At 34.0% G+C, this 20,446-nt stretch overlaps 1 long non-coding RNA gene across 6 annotated transcripts; it reads right to left on the bottom strand.

Moving 5' to 3' along the window:
* Positions 1-14,960: 14,960 nt before the first annotated feature.
* Positions 14,961-18,987, bottom strand: LOC111892738 (uncharacterized). 6 transcript variants are annotated; one of them, XR_008223942.1, is made up of 9 exons: positions 18,674-18,985; positions 17,375-17,713; positions 16,917-17,278; positions 16,516-16,553; positions 16,289-16,350; positions 16,014-16,079; positions 15,683-15,774; positions 15,516-15,592; positions 14,961-15,189 (listed from the first exon to the last, which is right to left on the bottom strand). It is a non-coding gene; the product is annotated as an uncharacterized LOC111892738 (long non-coding RNA). The 6 variants fall into 6 exon arrangements; XR_008223938.1 differs by having other exon boundaries at positions 16,516-17,278; positions 17,375-17,496; positions 17,607-17,713; positions 18,674-18,984; XR_008223941.1 differs by having other exon boundaries at positions 17,075-17,278; positions 18,674-18,982.
* Between the last annotated feature and the right edge of the window lie 1,459 nt (positions 18,988-20,446).

Here is a 20,446-nt window from a genome sequence, read left to right as displayed (position 1 = left end):
GTTTACTTTCCTGTCAAACTACCATGGTCGACCAAGCAATAGATGACACGCATCCATGTTGACAACATCACACCAGACCTCAATACGATATTTAGCACCAATAGAAAAAGGAACCAATGCGCGTTTTGAAATTGTTACCTCGCCACCACGTTTGAGACATGCTAGTTTGTAAGGTTTTGGGTGTCGTTCCGTACGGATGTTTAACTTTTGAATTTCTTCTTCGGACACAATATTCTCACAACTACCAGAATCGATAACAAAGCGACACACCTTGCCTAGGATGGTGCATGTCGATTGGAATATGTTACTCCTCAACCAATCGTCTTCAGACGCTACAGGGTCAGACACGATCTTCGCACAACTAGGGCGAACCCTTCATCACCTTCAACTATTTCTTCCTCGTAATCAGTCTCATCGTATATGGGAGGGTTCTGATCCCCTGCTTCCATTCCGTCTTCATTTGCAAACATGACTCTCTTCCCGTTCTTTTTACAATCAGCTTGTTGGTGACCGTAGTCGCCACACGAAAAACATTTTAGATTATTGGTAGTTGTTTCCCTTGAGTAGGTAGGAATGGTTGGTCTTTTCTCTAGGGCCGGATTTGTACGTGAAGTGTTGGCTCTTGTTGGTGTCGGTCCCACGTTGCTGAACGGGTTCGTGAATTGATTCGTTGTGCTCCACCAGAATTGTCTTTCAACCATGAGTGCTCTCTGATGGGCTGCTGAAATAGACACGTGATCAAACATGTTCACTACCTCTTGTATTTGGAGTTTCAGCCCGTCAACATACCTTGCCGCCAACTGGTCTTCGGTTTCTTGAATCTCGTTTCTTGCTAACAACTGGTAAAAATCGGTAGTGTACTCATCCACTGTGCGTAGTCCCTGTTTTAGGTTTTGTAGTCGCTGGTATATAATTCGTTGGTAATTATACGGTAGGAACATTTCACAGAGGTGTTTCTTCATCTTCTCCCATGTGTTAATCTTTTCTTTTCCCATGCGATGTCGTGTGAGCTTTAGTTGTTGCCACCATACTGTTGCACGACCCTGTAATCTGGTGGCGATCAATGAAACCCGCCTCTCGTCGGGAACACCTCGGAATTCCAGAATTTCATCAGTTGTTGCAAGCCAATCGAGGAAGTCTTCCGCCTGAAGGTTTCCATGAAACTCTGGAATGTCTGTTTTAAGTCCATATTCCCATCGCATGTCATCTCTTCTATCATTATGCCATGGTGTACGCCTGTGTGGTGGTCTAGCATCGAATTCCCCACCTTCATCTTCTGTTGAATTAAGGACGGAACCCCTCGAACGCCGCCTTGGTTCCCTCTCGTCCAAGAGGGCAGTCATCCTCTCCGTTAATTGATCAACAACATGATCCATACGCTCATCAATAATTCTTCTAACATGCTCCTCAAACTGGTTGTTGTCATCCCGCTCGAAGATCTCTTCCAGACGTGCCTTGTGCTGTCGATTTTGTCGTGGAGGCATGATTCAGAATCGCTTCGCTCTGATACCAACTGATGCAGCGGAAACCTAAGATTAGATAAAACAATCATAGGTGTTGATTTGTACACACAAATACCAACTGTAACTCTTCCAAACCCGTTGATTCATAGTTACGTGAATACCGGATCAAGGCATCAATACACAATCTTACAAAGAATTAAGTATTGGAACAGATGGAAACAAAATATTCTTTCATTCTAGAAAACTGAAGACTTACTGTCAAAGCAACGAGGTTTTAAACAGGAAGTAAAGCCTAAAAGTCAAACACAAAGCAAAACCAAAACTAGGAAAAAAAATAGATAATAAGCCCAATGATTTAGACACGCAGCTCATCAAAACGATCCAAGAAGGTTAGGGCTCGCTCCTCCACGTCGAGGCCCACATCAATTTCATGCTTACAAAATGTTGAGATGGCGTGCTTTAAAATAACATTAGAAATGATCAGTCCCTAAAAAAACATAAATGACAACAATTTCAAAAAATTGCATAATAGTACAACAAAAAATCACCATACATCAATATGGTGTATGCTGATTCCAACTTCAAAATTTGAATTCCTTCTGGTTTCCATCTTAATGAAATAAGGGAGTGACCTTCGTATGAAATTGTGATCTACAAAACCCAGCTAACAAATTTGAATGTATCAATATCAACAAAGGTTAGAAAAATGACAATTTTTTAGTATTTTTATATAAATAAAAATCATTTTTTATAGCTTTAAGACTATATTCCCTTGAATAATGTTTTAATGTTTAAAAAAACAATGTTTACATTTTTAGGACAATATTGCCCCTACACACTTTTTATATTAATAAAATTAACTTGATTAATTTGATGAATTTGATGTAACTTTTTTTTTTTTGGAAAAAACTTTTGATTGCGTGTTCACAATTTTGTGATGGTGATAGTCAACAATCTACTAATAATCTGCTGCTTTGTATCTAACCTACAACCAAATATTAAAATAAAATAATAAAACCTGCATAAATCATTTTTTTTACTGACCGTTTGGTTTTGTAGAACCTTTCTTTTCCCCCTTTTGTTTATCATTCCTGAATCGGTTGTCGGGTACTCTTCATTCTCCGGTGGTGGCCACATCTAACAGATGACGCAAGAATCAAATAATTAACTATCAAGCGTTTAACATAAAGATAGTATATTAAAGGGAAATTTAGAAAAGAATCCAAAATATATAATAAAAAAGTTATATACTGCAAACTACCCAGAGTTACCTGAATATGAAGAAAATATAAACATAATCAAATTTCATGAATATAGACAATGGATGAAACTTGTTTGCAAATTGAAACAATATATCCCAAGAACTAACTGCAATATTTTCTTTTCAGTGGTTCATATCAACGTTGGATTAAAAAATTGGTATTGTTAGTCGCACAAATCCAACTACATAAAGTGATTACCTGATAAGTACACATGAAAAGCTATTCCACATGAATGTGAAAGGGGGTTCAAAACTAAATTATTCTAACCAAGAAGAAGAACTAAGGTCCGACCAAGGAAATATTTACCTGATTAGACTAATGTAAGGAAATACACCAGCCTTTGGAACCGACATCTACTTGAAAACCTGTTCCAATAGAAAAATCTCAAAAGTAAAAAAAAAATCCATAAACTCAAAAATTATATAAATGTGTTCGAATTGCATTAATATATCAACATGCTTCCATTTATGTGGCGTAAAAGAATTTTAAATAGATGAGCAAATGATGTGGTGGGTTTTGGGAATAAACAACAATTACCCAAATAAGAAAATCCTTGTTTATCAACAAAAATAAAAACAAAAAACAAAAAAACAAAAACAAAAAGAGCCCATGAACTCAAAAGGAACAACTTACAATTTAGGATCATAAACACCTCCTTCCAGCACACAAATATTATTAAAAATGTGTCCAAAACGTTATCTTCAGTCAAAACTGTATGTTTTTCAAAAGTAAATGTATAGTTTTGCCAAAAATACCTTCATATATATCTTGAAAGAGATTGTAGTTTTGCATTTTCCTATGTCACGCCGTCTTCCAAATCAACTTGTAAGAAAAATCGGTTTCATTGTACATACACCTCTCTGAAATTGACAATGGTCAGCCTACAAAATGTGAAGATAATGTGTTAGATGACGTACAAAGCGCTTATGCAATTAACGAAACCATGTGTTCTGATGCTATTATGTTGGTGCGAACACAAAAATCACTATTCATTTACCATTATACCCTTGCATTTCGAAATAAAAAAATCCTTGTATTTCATCAATTATAAAGATACTTATGATTTTTTTAGTGTGAAAAGTGTTCGGAGAAAAAAAGGGCAGAGGTAAAGGGTAAAATGGTCAATTTGTCTCATTAAGACCAGTTTATTATGGATATAAATAGGAGATTACATTTACAACTTCCAGAATACATTGATCTCTAAATTCAAACATAATACGAATAATTTCCTGTCAGAAAAAAAAACTTTTGATTAAATTAATCAGATTCCTCTTGGATGAAAGGGATACAAATGTTGTTAAATTTGATCAAAATTAAAGAATTAATGCGAATATAAGCGGATTTCTACTACTTGGCTTTTATAGTATGAAATTGACCCTGAAATTTATAATAAGAACATACATTTGTAATTAAATCAATTGTATGCCTCTCCATTTGTTGTGGAGGATTTGAGAGCTCAAATTTTATATGAAACCAGATAATTTATTTTTTTGGGGTTATAAAATAGAAGAAATCATATTGTGTGTTATATACCTGTAAATCCAGATGATAGTTACAACTACTCCACATATATCATCTCCATCATCAAACTAAACTTCTTTCTCCATCTTTGAAGAAGTCGTTCATTTTCCTTTTAACAACAAATATCGATGGATCAGATACATCTTTATGACACTATAATTGTGAAATATGAGTATAAATAAACATAAGAGACTTAATCTGATAAGCTATATATTGGTGTTTTGTTTTTACCTAATACATATAAAAGCGAATTAATAGAGAAAGGAACTACCCTTAGATATGCTACCAAAAAAAAGTATTAACATTGAGGAAAAGTGTTATATTAACCTTAGATATTGCTTTTGATGATCAAATAAGGGGGAATTGAAGTCATACCTCAACTACCCTTCTTGCTACTTCATGTTTAAGCATTGCTTCCTCTGGCTCTCGAATCAAACATTTCATCGAACACATGGCATGCAAAACGAAATAAAATTCTAATTCATAGGAAAGTCTTTAAATAGAAAAAAAAATATAGTGAAAATCTTTAAAATTCTTCACACCTTTAATATATATGGATTCATATGATGAACAGCCGCGAGCCGGTACTCTTATTTAGAAATACCAAAATATGAAATTAAAAAGAATCATTTGAACACCATACAATGAAGAAACACATGCATATGAAATAATTGTGATTGAATTTAACAGCTTTAGATCAATGCAGGGGTTCCCGATGTGAATGCTTCCTTTTTCTGTGTGAAAAAATTAAAAACCGATGAGACATAATAGATAATTAACATTCAAGAAAATAATCAAAAGGTACAACTATTCGCTTCCTATGATCTTCAAGCTTGAATAACTGTTACATGGGGATATCATTCATACCACCACGACCAACCACCACCCACCACCACCATCATCTACCTTAAATAATTTGATATATAATCAATAATCACCAGCATGCCTATAAGAACAGTTTAAACTTTAAAGTAACAAAAAAAAATCAAGACTACAATTCTCAAATTATTTTTCTAAAATCTTTAGTCTTTATGATGTTACCCTGATCTTGTTAGGCTATAAAATTTTCTAATATCTAGACTTTCTTGAATAATTTAATTATTTTTTCCTTATTTGCAATATAAACAACTACTTCATGCTCAATAAGATCTTACCAGCAACTATATTGGATGCTTAGGATCATAAAGGAAGACAGTAAACTCTCCATTCCACATAGGGTCACATCCCTCTTCATTAGCACCTGTAGTAAAAAGAAACATGACACATATATACGGACACCTTCAATGCAATGTAAGGTTTGTATCACCGATACTACAATATTTAACATCCATAATTCGTTAATGTCAAAACTAAAAAAGAATCCATCCAAAGGAATAAATGAAATCGCAGCAACAATTTGAAAAAAAAATTATTTGCTGAGAAAATGAGAAGATGACAGAGAAGAAGGTGAAATCGATAATACATAATGATGCTGAGAAGATGAAATTGTTTCTTCAATCCTTTCGGATAGAGACTTCACCGCCACCGATGAAGTTAGGTATGAACTCCGACAGAAAGTAGTGGTTTTTGATATCTGGTGTCAATCGCTGGTTCCGGTGGTGTGGTGGTAATAATCACCATAGAAAACGAAATGAAATCAAATGGAAGTAGAAACAGTTTGAACCCTAATCAGAATCAGAATCAGAAGAACAGTTAAATTAAAGGTTCGATTTGATTTGTACCTGAAATAGCTGATACCCAAAAGCCTTTGCGCCAACAACGATGGTAGTTAACGAAGAAGGAACATAGACAGAAGTCATTGGCGGCAGATGGAAGTACCAGAAGCACCGTCGACGGCGACGTAGGTAGAAGAAGGAGACTTACCCGAAACTCCTTCTCCGAGGAGACTGCGAGCTACATGACGCTCAATCAAGGAAGTGGGAAGCGAAAGACTTACATCGTCTGAAGAACACACTGAATTCCCCTGACCCCGACTCCGATCCCGAATCAGAGTCAATATCGGAAGCCGATTGATCGACGTCTTCATCGCCCGTCGTGATTTCGTTCTGGACCTACAACAACCACACATCTGCTGCCTTCACCTTCTTCCTCGACTCTTTCTCTAATTTCGTCTCTAGGGCTTTGTGACACGAAGGTTACCTGAGGATGTGGGTTTTTCTTTATGGAGAGAACGGAGAAAATGGCATCTAAACTGCCCATCATAAATGAAGGACGAAATCTGCCAAAAAAAATCCATGTTTACTATTAAAAGAGTAACAATAATACAGGGACCATTCTTGCCAAAACTCCTACTTTTAAAACTTTTCACAATTTTAATATATATATATATATATATATATATATATATATATATATATATATATATATATATATATATATTAAATCCAAGCCTAGTTGTAGCCCAAATTAGGTAGTCCAACATCACAAACCAAGCCTAAACCTTGTTCTATATATTAGTTGGTAAGTAGAGTGAGGACTTACCTAAAAGTTGCCTAGCCCAACAACACAAACCAACCCAAACGGCCAAACCCCTTAGCCAAGCTTTGTTCTATATAGTTACTAACCCAAGCTTTGTTCTATATAGTTACTAACTAAGTGTAAGACCCATGTATTAAATGGGTTAATTAAAAAAACTAAATATAATTGTCTAAATTAAAAACTTTGGATTTATAAGAAAATAAGAAAAATAATGAATTAATAAAATTGAATTATTTTTTAAATTCAAATAAGTAAACAAAATAAATTAATGAGCTTTAATTTGGGAAAGTTGAAATAAGAAGGAAAATCCATTAATGAAATTGATATTCATTTGTTACTACATTTATTGTAATTATTATATTAAAGTATTATGTGAAATTTATTAAAATAGAAAAACCCATAAAATGACATGTGGAAAACAAATTAATTCAAAATAACATTTGACAAATTGAATGAGAGTGGAACATGTATCAAAAAAACTTTCATTTATTAAGGAAGACTAGAAAATAATAGCTTTAACATCAAAAGAATAATAACTTTAACATGGTTGAATCAACTTGAATATAGTAAGAGCTTATCTTATCATTTTTTTTAAATTAAATTTTTTTAATGCTTTTTTGACCGATATAAAACAATTCCACATAGTAACTTGGATTGAAGACTTAAAATAACCCTTATAGATGTTCCATTCTTTCATCATAAAAGTCTCTATATCTTGACTCCTTTCACAAAAAAGTCACTTTTGATTTTTTTTTAAAATTTTAAAATTTATTATTATTTTTGTAATTTAACCATTGGAACGGATTATTATTTGCAATTGAGCTCAGTTTTCAGGTAACCACATACAATAACAGGTTTTGATGGTTACAACGTAAACAAAATATGGTGTTTTTTTATCAATAGGCCAAAATATAAGTGTTTTTTTTCAATGCATAATAATTCTTAACCTCAAGTGTTATCTATTCTACGATTAAATTGTAATTTATTTTTGTTGAAACAACTATTACAATTTGTTTGATTTTTACTATATGATAATATATATATATATATATATATATATATATATATATATATATATATATATATATATATATATATATTAATTAATTATAATTCAGTTTAATAAAATATAAAGATCGATTAAAATATAAAAATATATTGTTATGAAATGTAGTGTCAGTTTTTTATGATGGAACTAAATCAAAATTTGCTAAAAAAAATACATTCATATAGACCTTCTATATGAATGTGGGTTGGTGTGTATCGAAAACATGATTATCGTGTGAGTAAAGCTTCTATGTCATGCGGACAAGACTCTTTTACATTTTCTGTATCTATTGGTAGATGAATTACATGCACTGTTTTCAACCAAATATTTGGTATATGAATGTATATTTTGTATCAAATTTTTATTTAGTTTCATAAACAAATATATTTTTACGTTTTAATCGGTTTTATATTTTATTAAATAGAAGTATAATTAAAAAAATTATATTTATTTATTTATTATCATAAACAAATTGTAATAGTTGTTTCAACAAAAATATATTATAATTTAGAAGGTGCTTGGGATTAAAACAACTCATTCACTTATTAACTTTTTGAAAAGTCAATAAGTTAAAAAAAATGTTTGGTAATTTGAAAATGACTTTTAAAATAACTTCGTATTAACTCTTTAAAAAGAAGATTTCTATAAGTTAAGATTTCTAACTTTTGAAAACACCTTATAACTTTTTGGGTTGTAAGAGTCAAATATCCTCTTAAAACATGTATAAGTTAAGATAAATACTTTTTAGAAAACAACTTGTTGACTTTTCCCACTACAAAAGCTAATCGAAACACTTCTTAAAAAACTCTTTTTTTTTTTCTCACCATTGTAAGTTAGTAAGTCATTTTGTCTATAAGTCTTTTTGAGATTCAAAATTAAATCACAAACACCCTCTTATTCTTAAAAGTAAATAAATACCCGCGCGTTGCACTATGTTAATATAACTTGACGGAAAAAATATTTACAAATGAAATATGAAACGACAAATTTTAGATATAATTTTAATGAAATTGAAGTATAAATCATCATCATAATATATATTATGTATCAACAATAAAGTCACAAAACGTTAACAAAATCTTTGTAATATTTGCAACATAGTAGTACAACCAACATCAACGACGTCATATCTAAAAACATATATAAACATCATATATAGACAATAGATAATACAAATAAAATGAAACACCATCAGTACATGTAATATATATTGCTACTAATATTAAACTTAGTAAATAAGTTTACAATGTAAAGAAATAACCAGTTAGTTGGAAGTTGAAAATTCCCAAAGTAGAGTTTCATATTCTCAAAAAAAAAAGTTTCTATATAGCATTCTTCACATCCTAGAAAATTAGTAAATAAACTTACGGTGTAAAGAAATAACAAATTAGTTAGAAATTGAAAATTCCCAAAGTAAGCTCCATATTCTCAAATTGTTTTTTTTTTCCTCTAAAACATTCTCACATCCTACAAAACTCATCTACCACCATGGATACATATGAATGTTTTATATGAGCAAAATTTACTTATATACTACTAATATAACTTATAAAGTGTTAAATGAGAGGAAAATAAAAGGTCTTTAGTCATTACTAATTAATATCTGTAAGTTAAAATGAATATAGTGGTTGAAAATATGTCTCTATTATATATATATATATATATATATATATATATATATATATATATATATATATATATATATATATATATATATATATATATATATATATATATAAAAGCTTTGAGGTTAAAAATTATTATGCATTGAAAAAAAATATTTATATTTTGGCCTATTTATAAAAAAATCACCCTTGAATTTTGTTTACAATTTAACCATTGTATGCGGTTACCTGAAAATTGAGTCCAATGACAAATAATAGCCGGTTCCAATAGATAAATTAAGAAAAATAAACATAAAAAGGTAAATCAATGATGACTTTTTTTTATCAATAGAGCCAAAATATAGAGACTTTTATGCATATTTCCCTTATTTCAGTTGCCAATCTTCACTACCACAACTTAATAGCATAAGGTTAGAGATAAATACGATTGATCACACATTGTAGTGAGTCAAGTGCGTAGAGAAGAGTTATAAGACCGGACGGAGTGGCGAGTGGGGAAACCGTGAGAAACAATCCCACACTAAGAAACACCACACTGGGGTGCGGGAAAGGAAACGCAGGAAAAAGGTGGGGGGAGGGAGTACCACACTCTCTCTTCACAAGATTGGCTTGTTTATTTTTTTTTTTGTTTTTTTTTTATTCCAAACGGTTATATATATATATATATATATATATATATATATATATATATATATATATATATATATATATATATATATATATATATATATATATATATATATACCCTTTTCTTAACCTATAAATACTACAACATTCTATCTTTTTTTTTAACATATAACCTATATTTCTCTCCAAAAAATATTATTCAAAATGTCATCATCTTCATCATTCGATTTGACGGCTGTAGAGGAGGTTACGTTTATTGGTTCGTCATGGCGAAAACGGTTGCATAATGTCAAAACTGACTAGGCGAAACATCACGTGAAGGACCTAAGCTAAGAAAGTTGCCGTTGCGTAGAAATCACGAAGTCGGACATGATCGCCTTATAGAAGATTATTTGCAGATGACGCCATCTACGATGTAAAGTTTCGACGTCGGTTCCGGATGAGGAAGGAACTATTCTTATGTATTGTTGGCGACTTGGAAGGCCGCTTTCCATATTTCCAATGGAAAATGGATGCAAGGCGGAAAAAAAGTTTCTCTCCCATTCAAAAATGCACGTCTGCAATTCGTCAGCTAGCATACGACATGGGCACATATAAATGAGACGAGTATTTTAGGATGTCAGAGCGTACTGTGCGGGAGTGTGTGTATAAGTTCTGCAAAGCGATCTGTTTGGTTTATGGGCAACGATATTTGCGCAAACCAACTATCAACGATATCCACCAATTGTACACGGTGCATGAAGGCAAGCATGGATTCCCTGGAATGCTAGGTAGTATCGATTGCATGCATTGGAGTTGGTCATTATGTAACGCCCCGTTCTTAAAGTATTTATGAATGAGTCCCTGAGATTTAAGAGAAAGGGTAATGATGGTCCTTTTATGGAAAAGTGGAAAGGGAAGACCATGCATGGAAAAGAGGTCATGCTGGGTACGCTCAGCGTAAGCTGGACATACGCCCAACGTAGTGGAGGAAAGAAACGCGGGTGTTTGGGTGAGTACGCCCAGCGTACTCTCAGAATCCCCAAAACCCTAATTTTAAGGCAACCACTATATAAAGAACATAAAGGCTTCCTCCTTAGCCCCCATAATCACTCTCTTAACCTCAGAAACCCTAAGATAGCCGTCCCACCTCCTTGATTGGGTGTGTTTGGTCTTGAAAAGCTTGGATTAGCAAAGGAGAGCATAAAGGAAGAAAGGAGAAGTTGTCAAAGAAGGAGAGGAACGGCTGGAGCTTATAGATCTGGGAAGATATCATCCTTTGGAGCCTAGTTGAGGTATAAAGCTTCTTGCTTGACATTCATATTGTGTAGATCTATGTGTTGTGAAGCTTTGACATCATTCTTGTCCCAAAAGTCCTCATCTTGATGCATGTTTTGAGTTGGTCGAGATTATCTATCCTTTCAGACCTTTGGAGAGGTCTCGAGTGAGAAAAATGAGGTCCCAAGGGCTGTGGTTGTTCCATGTGTGAGATATGTGGGTCTTAATGGATTAAGACCTTCGATTAAGAGCTTTATGGACGTCCCAAGTGATAAAGCTTGAGACTTTATGAATCTTAGGCATATTTGGCCTAAGGATCTGAAATTTGGGCTTAAGAGCTTAAACCATTAAGACGTTATGTGTTGTTGTTGAGCTGTGAGGTTACGCCCCGCGTAACCTATGAGTACGCCCAGCGTAGCGGGCCAGTGTCCCGATCCCATGTTGCGAGTATTGTTGTACGCCCAACGTAACAAGAAGGGTACGCCCAGCGTATCCCATCTGTGGCATTTTCAATTTGGGCCTTATAGTTTGGGCTACTGGATTTTGGGTCGTGACTGGACATTATGGATAGAGTATTGTGGGCCCATTGGTTGTTATGGATCATGAGTTTAGGCCCATTTGGTGGGGTGGGCCCAATTTAGTAAATTGGGCCAATAGTGGGCTTTGCTTTAGACTTCTGGACTTTGGCCATTGGTGGGCTTAGGAGCTTACCTAGTGTTGGGCTGGATTGAGTTAAGGGTAAAATGGTCAATTTACCCTTGGAAGGGTATTGTGCTTAGCCTAATGATTATTTGTACTATGTTGGCTAGTTCGGGATTTTCGGTGAGTCGGTGATTCGAGAATCTGCTTCTTCAGTTCAGAGTTTCGGCAGTGCGAGGTGAGTTATCCTCACTATATCAACAGGGTCTAAGGTACCAAGGCCGGCCCTTTGTCGGATTGAGATCCGGGTATTTGTTGTTATGTTATTGCTTTGATATGTTTACATCTTGGTAGCTAGGATGGTATATGTTAGAGACCTGGTTGAGGTCGGTATCCTGATATGTAGGCTGATGCTATGCTAGTGACCGGTTAGGTCGGTATCCTGGTTAGGATGATGATATGTTATGTGATCTGTTTGATCGGCTTGTTGACTGTGAATTGTTATATGATTGTATGTTTATGTGCACATGGTTGTTTGGACTGGAGTTGGGTTGAGGCAGGTCCTGCTTTGTGCTATAGGCCAAGATACCTAGGGCGGACGGGTTGTCCCGAAGGCCCGGTCCGGATAGGCTGTAGGCCCCAAGAGGGCGGACCAGACGTGTCGAGGCTCGGAGAGTGGACTAGGCCGACTGAAGGCCCGGTGCGGGCGGACCAGTCATATTGTAGACTCAGAGAGTGGACCAGGTGGATTGAAGGCCCGATGCGGGCGGACCAATCCCACCGTAGACTCGATGTATATGGCTAGACTCGGAGGGTGGACCAGGTGGACTGTTGGCCGGTGCGGCGGACCAGTCACACAGTAGACCCGAAGTGCATGGCTGTTCTGTGATCGGATATGATATGTCATGTTATGCGTGTATGGTATATGTGGTTGGTATTTTGGGGATATCTCACTAAGCTTTCGGGCTTATAGTTGTGGTTTAATGTTTTTCAGGTTTTTCAGGAGACTGTGGCAAGGCGAAGGCGTGATCGTACCGCTCCTCATGTTTATGTTGTGATGTGATTCTAGGAATACTCTGAATTAATTGTATTGAAAACCTTTTTGTAATAATTTTATGAAATCGGGTTGTTTTTGAAAAGTTTAAATTGGTTGGAATATTTCAGTCATTACACATTATGGCCCAACGCATGGCGTGGTCAGTACATGAGAGGTGACCACAAAGAGCCGACGATCATTCTAGAGGCTATCGCATCACATGATCTTTGGATATGGCATGCATTCTTTGGTCCATCTGGTGCAAACAATGACATCAATGTGCTAGACCAGTCGCCGGTATTCAACGATATCTACCTTGGAAAGTTGCACAATGTACCTTTTCAAGCAAATGGGGTAGCATATAAGCGTGGATACTATCTTACTGACGGTATATATCCTCCATTGTCTGTTTTTGTGAAATCATTTACATGTCCTAACGACCAGAAAAGGAAAAAGTTTAAAGAGGCGCAAGAGTCAGCTAGGAAGGATGTGGAGAGAACATTTGGTGTACTTAAGAGACATTGGCAAGTACTAACGGTCGGGGCAATGTCATATGAGGTGAGAAGGTTACAACACGTAATGTATGCATGTATCATATTGCATAATATGATTCTTGAAGATGAAGGAAGTGCGATATGCCGGTACAACGAAAATGAAGTTTTGCCAAATGTCGAAGGAGTAGCCGTTGGTAGACAAGAGTATATGGTGAATAGAAGAGAAGTCCACAATCGCGACATTCATCACGCACTTCGTGCTAATTTGGGGGAGCACATTTATAGGGTTCATATTCAGCCCCCGTTATAGTTTCCTCACGATGATTTGTTTGACGAATCAGATGAGGATTCTGATATGTTCGTCGAGAATGAAGATTCCTATGACGACAGTGACGTTGGGGAGAATAATGAAGACGATCAAGGCGATGACGAGGACGATGAGGGCGATGACGAACACGATGCTTTCAAGTGACGTATTTTGGTTTATATAAAATTAGGATATTAATTATTTTTCTACTTATTTAAATATTAGGTTTAATGTAATTTTTATTTTAATTAATGAAATGCTGATTTGGTGGAGCACATTTATAGGGTTTATATTCAGCCCCCGTTAGAGTTTCATCACGATGATTTGTTTGACGAATCAGATGAGGATTCTGATATGTTCGTCGAGAGTGAAGATTCAAACGACGAGAGTGACGCTGGGGAGAATAATGAAGACGGTCAACGCGATGACGAGGACGATGAGGGCGATGACGAACACGATGATTTCGAGCGACGTATTTTGGTTTAATGTAATTTTTATTTTAATTAATGAAATGTTTTTTATGTTTAATTAAATTTTATGTTTAGTATTAATTTAAAAATTATAAATCATAAAAAAAAAAGTTTAATTTTGTTTAATAAAAAAAAAAAGTGAGGGAAGGGCTTCCCACTCATTCCTTGGGTTTTAAACGAGGGAAAGAAAAATGAGAGAAATGAGGGTATGGCCCACAAAAAGTGAGAAAAACTCCCCTCCCACACCCTCCGGTCTAAGTGCTACAACTTTAGAATATTCAGATGTACAAGACAAGCACAATATAGAAGAAAAAAAGATTAATGATCACACATGCTTAGCTTATCCCTCTTCACTACAAAAAATATGCCAATTAGTGACCAAAATGAAATGGTCACTAACAATAGAATGTGGCGTCATTAAATGATTTAGTGACCAAAATTTCGGTCGTCACTTTTCGTCACTATAGGTCCGTCACAAAACCAATTTAGTGACCAGGTATAAATATGGTCACCGAACAGTGACTAAAATATAGTCATCACTAAATCTATGACGACCCGCTGCGTCACTAAATGTTGTCACTAATCAATAAAAGTCGTTACTATTTTATCTACTTAGTGACCAATAAAAGTCGTCACGGTTTTATCCGATTAGTGACCATAGAAAGTGGTCACTGGTTTATCTAATTAGTGACTATAACAGGTCGTTACTGATTTAGCTTTTTAGACAAAAAAAGGGTCAATAATTATGAAATTATTGAAATATTAAATGTCATTTTTAAAAAGAAATATAATAATATCCAATTAGACAAAAGACAAGGCACATGCTATAAATGTTTATAATACAACAACAATAACCAAATAAATCTTCATATAAGAAGAGATGATTTCCCACCTAAATTATACATGGAATCAAATGAAAAGTTCCATTTGTTGGGCGTCCTTATGGAATACTTTTCAGACTCCTGCAAAATACAATGATAAAATGATCATTTACCATATAGAATGGTCAAATGGTCATTCATTAAATAGAAGGGTAAAATGGTCATATACTCAAAGGATGGTAGGATATTGTTTCTTTTGTTGGTAAGCATTGTTTCTAAATAGAAGGGTAAAACGATCATTTGCTCAAAAAAGAGTAAGATACTATTTCATGGTCTTTTTGCATACTAAAGCAATTTCCTATTGCACAACTACCACATTTACATTAAAAAAAAGTAAATAAAATATAAAAAATATGTCCTTATAGAAGAGATAACTCAACAACTTATATTTTTTTTAAAATGGTTACCATGATTGAGGGGCTAAGTGATCCGTTGATATTAGCTCTTGTGCCAAATAACTTAACCACATATCCTCCTTCAGGTGCTACAACATACGAGACCAAAGATTATGTAAAATTACCATTTTCTCCTCTGGGGGTTTAGTTATAGTGTTATAATACCAATGGGAACTTACATATCTAAGCTATAAGGAGAAGCCAATCTGGCATTGCTAAAGGCACGCTCAGCTTCTAGATAATCAACCAATTCAAAATGAGCTTTTCCCACCTGTGGTTAAAATTACCAAAATACCCCCCAAAGTGAGATTTCCGTTAATATCAACTTAAAATATATTTACAGAAAAAAAAAAACATGGAACAAAATACCAGATATTCATTAATTCTAAATTTTATAAAAGAATGCTTATATATATATATATATATATATATATATATATATATATATATATATATATATATATATATATATATATATATATATATATATATATATAAACATTAATTTACCTGAGAGAGAACCCAGCCTGTGTTATATTGCTTATGAGGAAGTTGAAGAAACACATCAAGTGCATTCTGTTTCACAAAACTTAGTCATCAGCAAATTACATCACTAAAAAGGGTCTTCTTTTTAACTATTTTACTTTCATTTCTTTTTATTCCACCATTCTATATAATAAAAGCTAACTTCAGTAGATCAATTTCAAATTGAAAATTAAGTAATTAGAAAGAAATTGGCTGTAAAAAAGCTATAGAAAAATGAGTAGGTATTTAGTTAGACATACAATTCCACTACCGATTTTGGAGTTGGCGGTGTTGGACCTGCTGCTCACTGCTGAGTTCAGACCTGCAATGTTGTAAATAGAAAGGAATAAAAGTAGGATGTTATAATAAACATGTAACAAAAGTGAGTTGCTATTTATAGGATTTACAATATTTGTAATAGAATTAGTAAATTGAAATAGAAGAAAAAAAAAATATTAACTATAAAGTAAATATGGATCTTACTAACCTGTGATTGAAGCATCTGGGAAAAAGCTATCCCACAGCCTGCAAGAATATGATATTAGAAATGGTTAACTGCAAGAAGTAGCAATGAAATTTTATACATTTGTTTATTAAAATAAATAAATTTATAGCAATCTTATCCCAATACAAAGCAAGTTTATGTGGTAATTTCAACGTATAAGGTCTTAATAAGATAAACACATGCTATAATTGTGTCTTTATAAATTATGATGTCTGTATAAGAACAAAAATGAAGGTACAATGTTGTAATACACATAAATGAAAGCATGTTGCTATTTCTTTCCATGTTGAAAACCTAAGTACCAAAAGTTGTTCGTCTTTTTTGTGAAAAAATTCATTATATAAATGAAATTAAAAAAATCGTAAAATAATAAAATGATTTACTATTTGACTTGGGAGAACAAATCCTTTTCCATCAACACATTTTTTGGTTATAATATGATACAGACTCTACAACGGTAGGGAAAAGCTGCAAGAAGAAGTGACACTTAATATAGAGTTTGTATCAGGGGTAGTTTAGTAAATTGAACAATTGATGTTACCTCGAGATATAAAAGAATATTTGAAATCATTAAGCCTATTCTTGCCATTCCGGCCTTACAGTGGATAACGTGTAAAGAGTTTGAAGGTGTATGAGAAAATGATGGAATGGAAATTTGGAATAGACAATGGAATGCAATGACATCATAAAGATCTAGAGCAGCATTAACAGCACCACTCTCCAGTTCAGGGCTTCCAACTTCTTTCTGTGAATATACAATTAAACTTAAAACCACATTATTACAGTAAAAAGAAAAAGAAAGAGAAAAAACATAAATTGATTAAAAAGAACAAATACATACTAGAATTCATGTAAGAGCAGTAACTTATTACATAACAAGTGACAGTTTTTTTCAATTGAAAGTCAAGGTAGATGTCTCTTTTCACTATACTTCCTCGAATGGCATCATATATTCTTTCAACCCTACAGGAGTGAATATGCGAACAATGTAGTAAAAATGACATAACTACCCCTGATTAAAGCCCAACAGAAAGTAAACAAATTGACAAAACAAAGAAGTCCTTTTTATTTACCAAATTTTGCAGCAACTTATAGCCTTGAGTCAATACCATGGTTGAGAAAGGTGAAGAGGAAGATAAAGCTGATTTAATTCACCTTTTAAATCGTACACATATTGAACCTGAGGTTATAAGGTTAAAGGTGGGGAATGAACAGTTAACCAAAAGATTTGTGGAAAATGATGCTCAACAAAACATGTCCAAGCCATTTAAGATGAGTAGCTAATCGCTCAGATTCTTTTGTATTGTGTTTTGATGATTTTTATTCCATTTTTATTAGCGGAGGAAATTCCAGTCTATTTATATGAAAAAAGGTCAATTTGGATTCAAAAGTCACCTAGTTATTTATTAGCCTGTTATTTGAAAATTGCAGCTCAAAGAGTCATCAGCTCTTTCTGTATCCAAAAGTAAGTATGCTTTCTTTAAGATTTATGTTGGTCTAAACATAGAGGAAACAATGGTTTTCAGAATAATGACATGTTAATAGAATAATATATAAAAGAATTAGTAATCAATATAACAATCGGAGTTAGGAGAACAACCACCAAAACAGATTTCCAAAAACAGTTTAGTTTACAAAGTTAAGAACTAAATACACAGAGGTAATATACCCAAACTGGCTAATTTTGGTTACCCAAATCATAACAGTTTGAGCTTTTGTATGTGACCTAAATAGATCACGTTCTTAATTGGATACATCACAAGTCTGATAGCTTAAGGAACTATTTAGGTACGTAGAAATTGGAATAATACTTGAGTTGGTTCAAGGTTACTTAAATATGTCTGGAAGAAAATGAGTAAAGCTTTATTCCTTTGCTTATCTAGGAGACTGTAGGTCAAGTCAAATTAGTAGCATTGTTAAGAGAATGAACTGGGAAGCATAAACTACGAGAGGAGCTAGCATATAGAACAAATAAATTCATTGTCAAAAGACAAATCAGAGAAATTCACAACCACTTAGAAAGAAAAAAAATCGAAATTAACCTAATAAAATCGGAGTCATAGAAATACACTGAATTGGGGGGGGGGGGGGGGGGGGGGGGGGGGGGGGGGGGGGGGGGGAGAGAGAGAGAGAGGGATACCAGAAACGCAATGACCAGAAATGGTAAATGCGATGAACGGAAAAGGAGAGACGAATGGGGATATGACTGCGGTGTACGTATCAGTGTGAATGCTTTCATGTCCGATCAGGTTGATACAGCGATGCGATGAAATTAGGTCAAAATGGTGATGCGATGTGATGCAATTAGGTCGAAACAGTGAGGCGATGTGATACGATGCAATTAGGTGCAAACTCTCGTATCAGAAGTCGCGAAGGGAGAAAGAAGAAAAGGTAAGATCCGTATCAGTGAATCTTGTAAGTTTTTGTTTCACCGGTTGAAAATGGTTTTTATGAATTGATTTTTACACCAAAATGTTCCTTTTATTTTTAATGTTTTCAATTATGCACCAACTAATAAAGGTGATAAAATAGATGTGTATTTCCATAACTATGTTTTATACACCAGTAATTGATTAGGGACTATTTATGTGACAAACATTTGTACAGGGGCGTTTCTTGAATAACATTAATATATATTGTCTATGTTTGAAATCAATGACTTGAATAGAATTCAATAATATTTCTTATAAAATGAATTAGTTAAGACCATTTTCGTTATAATATATACCACAGGAACCCTTTCCGTGATAAAACATTATTTAAATGAAAATTGATTTTTATTACTTATGACTTTGTTTGTTTAATTAACTTTTAGTGACAATTACTTATGGTCACTAATTTTTCAATTCATTCATGTCTATTGTAAAAATAACTGGTGACCACTATTTTGGTCATTCACTCTCCAATTCAGTGACCACTAATTTTAGTCATTAAGCTTTTAATGGAGTGACCACAAAATTTACTTTTATTATACATTTTAGTGACCAGTCGGTGACCACTATCATAGTATTGGTCACTAAATTTAGAACATTATAAAATCTCAGTGACGACTTAAGATGTGGTGACTAAATGATCTTGTTAGTGACCAGATTTTGGGTTGTCACTAAAAAACTGGTCACTAATAAACACTTTTCTTGTAGTGCTTGTTCGACATGACAAGTGAGCAACTCTTGTTTTCCACAACATCAACTTTTGGAACTGATGTTTCCAGATGTATGATTACTATGAATGTCTAGCTCATCATTTCAATCATAGTTAAGTTGGTACTTTGAAGATCATCATGGCTTTCTATATTTCTTTTTGCTTGCATATTTGAAGTTTAGTGGCAGATTTATAATATCTCTGTACTTAAGCGTCTACATGTTATTGTTGATTGATCTTTGTGGAAGTCCACATATGAAAATTTGCATAAGTGGTTGCTAGCACCACATATTGAAAAGTGAACATGTAGAGGTGCCTTTTGTGTGCACAAGTATGTGATCTTAATTTGCTAGAATTTTAGACCAGGAGAGAGGGTCGAATATTAACTAGTACAAGAAACGTTTCCAGGGGTTGCCCAACTGCTTCCCTAGATATGTCGACTCCTCATAAGGAAGTACAAAGTAATGAAATATTTGTTTTTCTTAAAATGCATTTTTAGTACTTCAACTGAGTTCAGACTAACTGAGCTTGAAACAAGATTCGCATGTTTGAATGAATGTAAGGACGTTGGTGGTAATATAAAGAAGAATATCATAGCTAGCCCACCAAAATGCAATCTCATTCCCAATCCTTTTACCCTGAGAATATATAGGAAAGAATCTGTTTGAAACAATATTGACCGGCCCTTCTCAACTTTAAGCTTTTTCGTGTACTGCTCAGTACTCACGCCCCTAGGATGTGGAGTGGTCTAACCCACGGTCTTGAGCTTGCC

This window comes from Lactuca sativa, chromosome 5 (genome assembly GCF_002870075.4).
Source record: "Lactuca sativa cultivar Salinas chromosome 5, Lsat_Salinas_v11, whole genome shotgun sequence".
NCBI classification, from domain to species: Eukaryota; Viridiplantae; Streptophyta; class Magnoliopsida; order Asterales; family Asteraceae; genus Lactuca; species Lactuca sativa.
The sequence above is the reverse complement of the archived record's forward strand: the minus strand, read 5'-3'. Positions and strand labels throughout refer to the sequence as shown.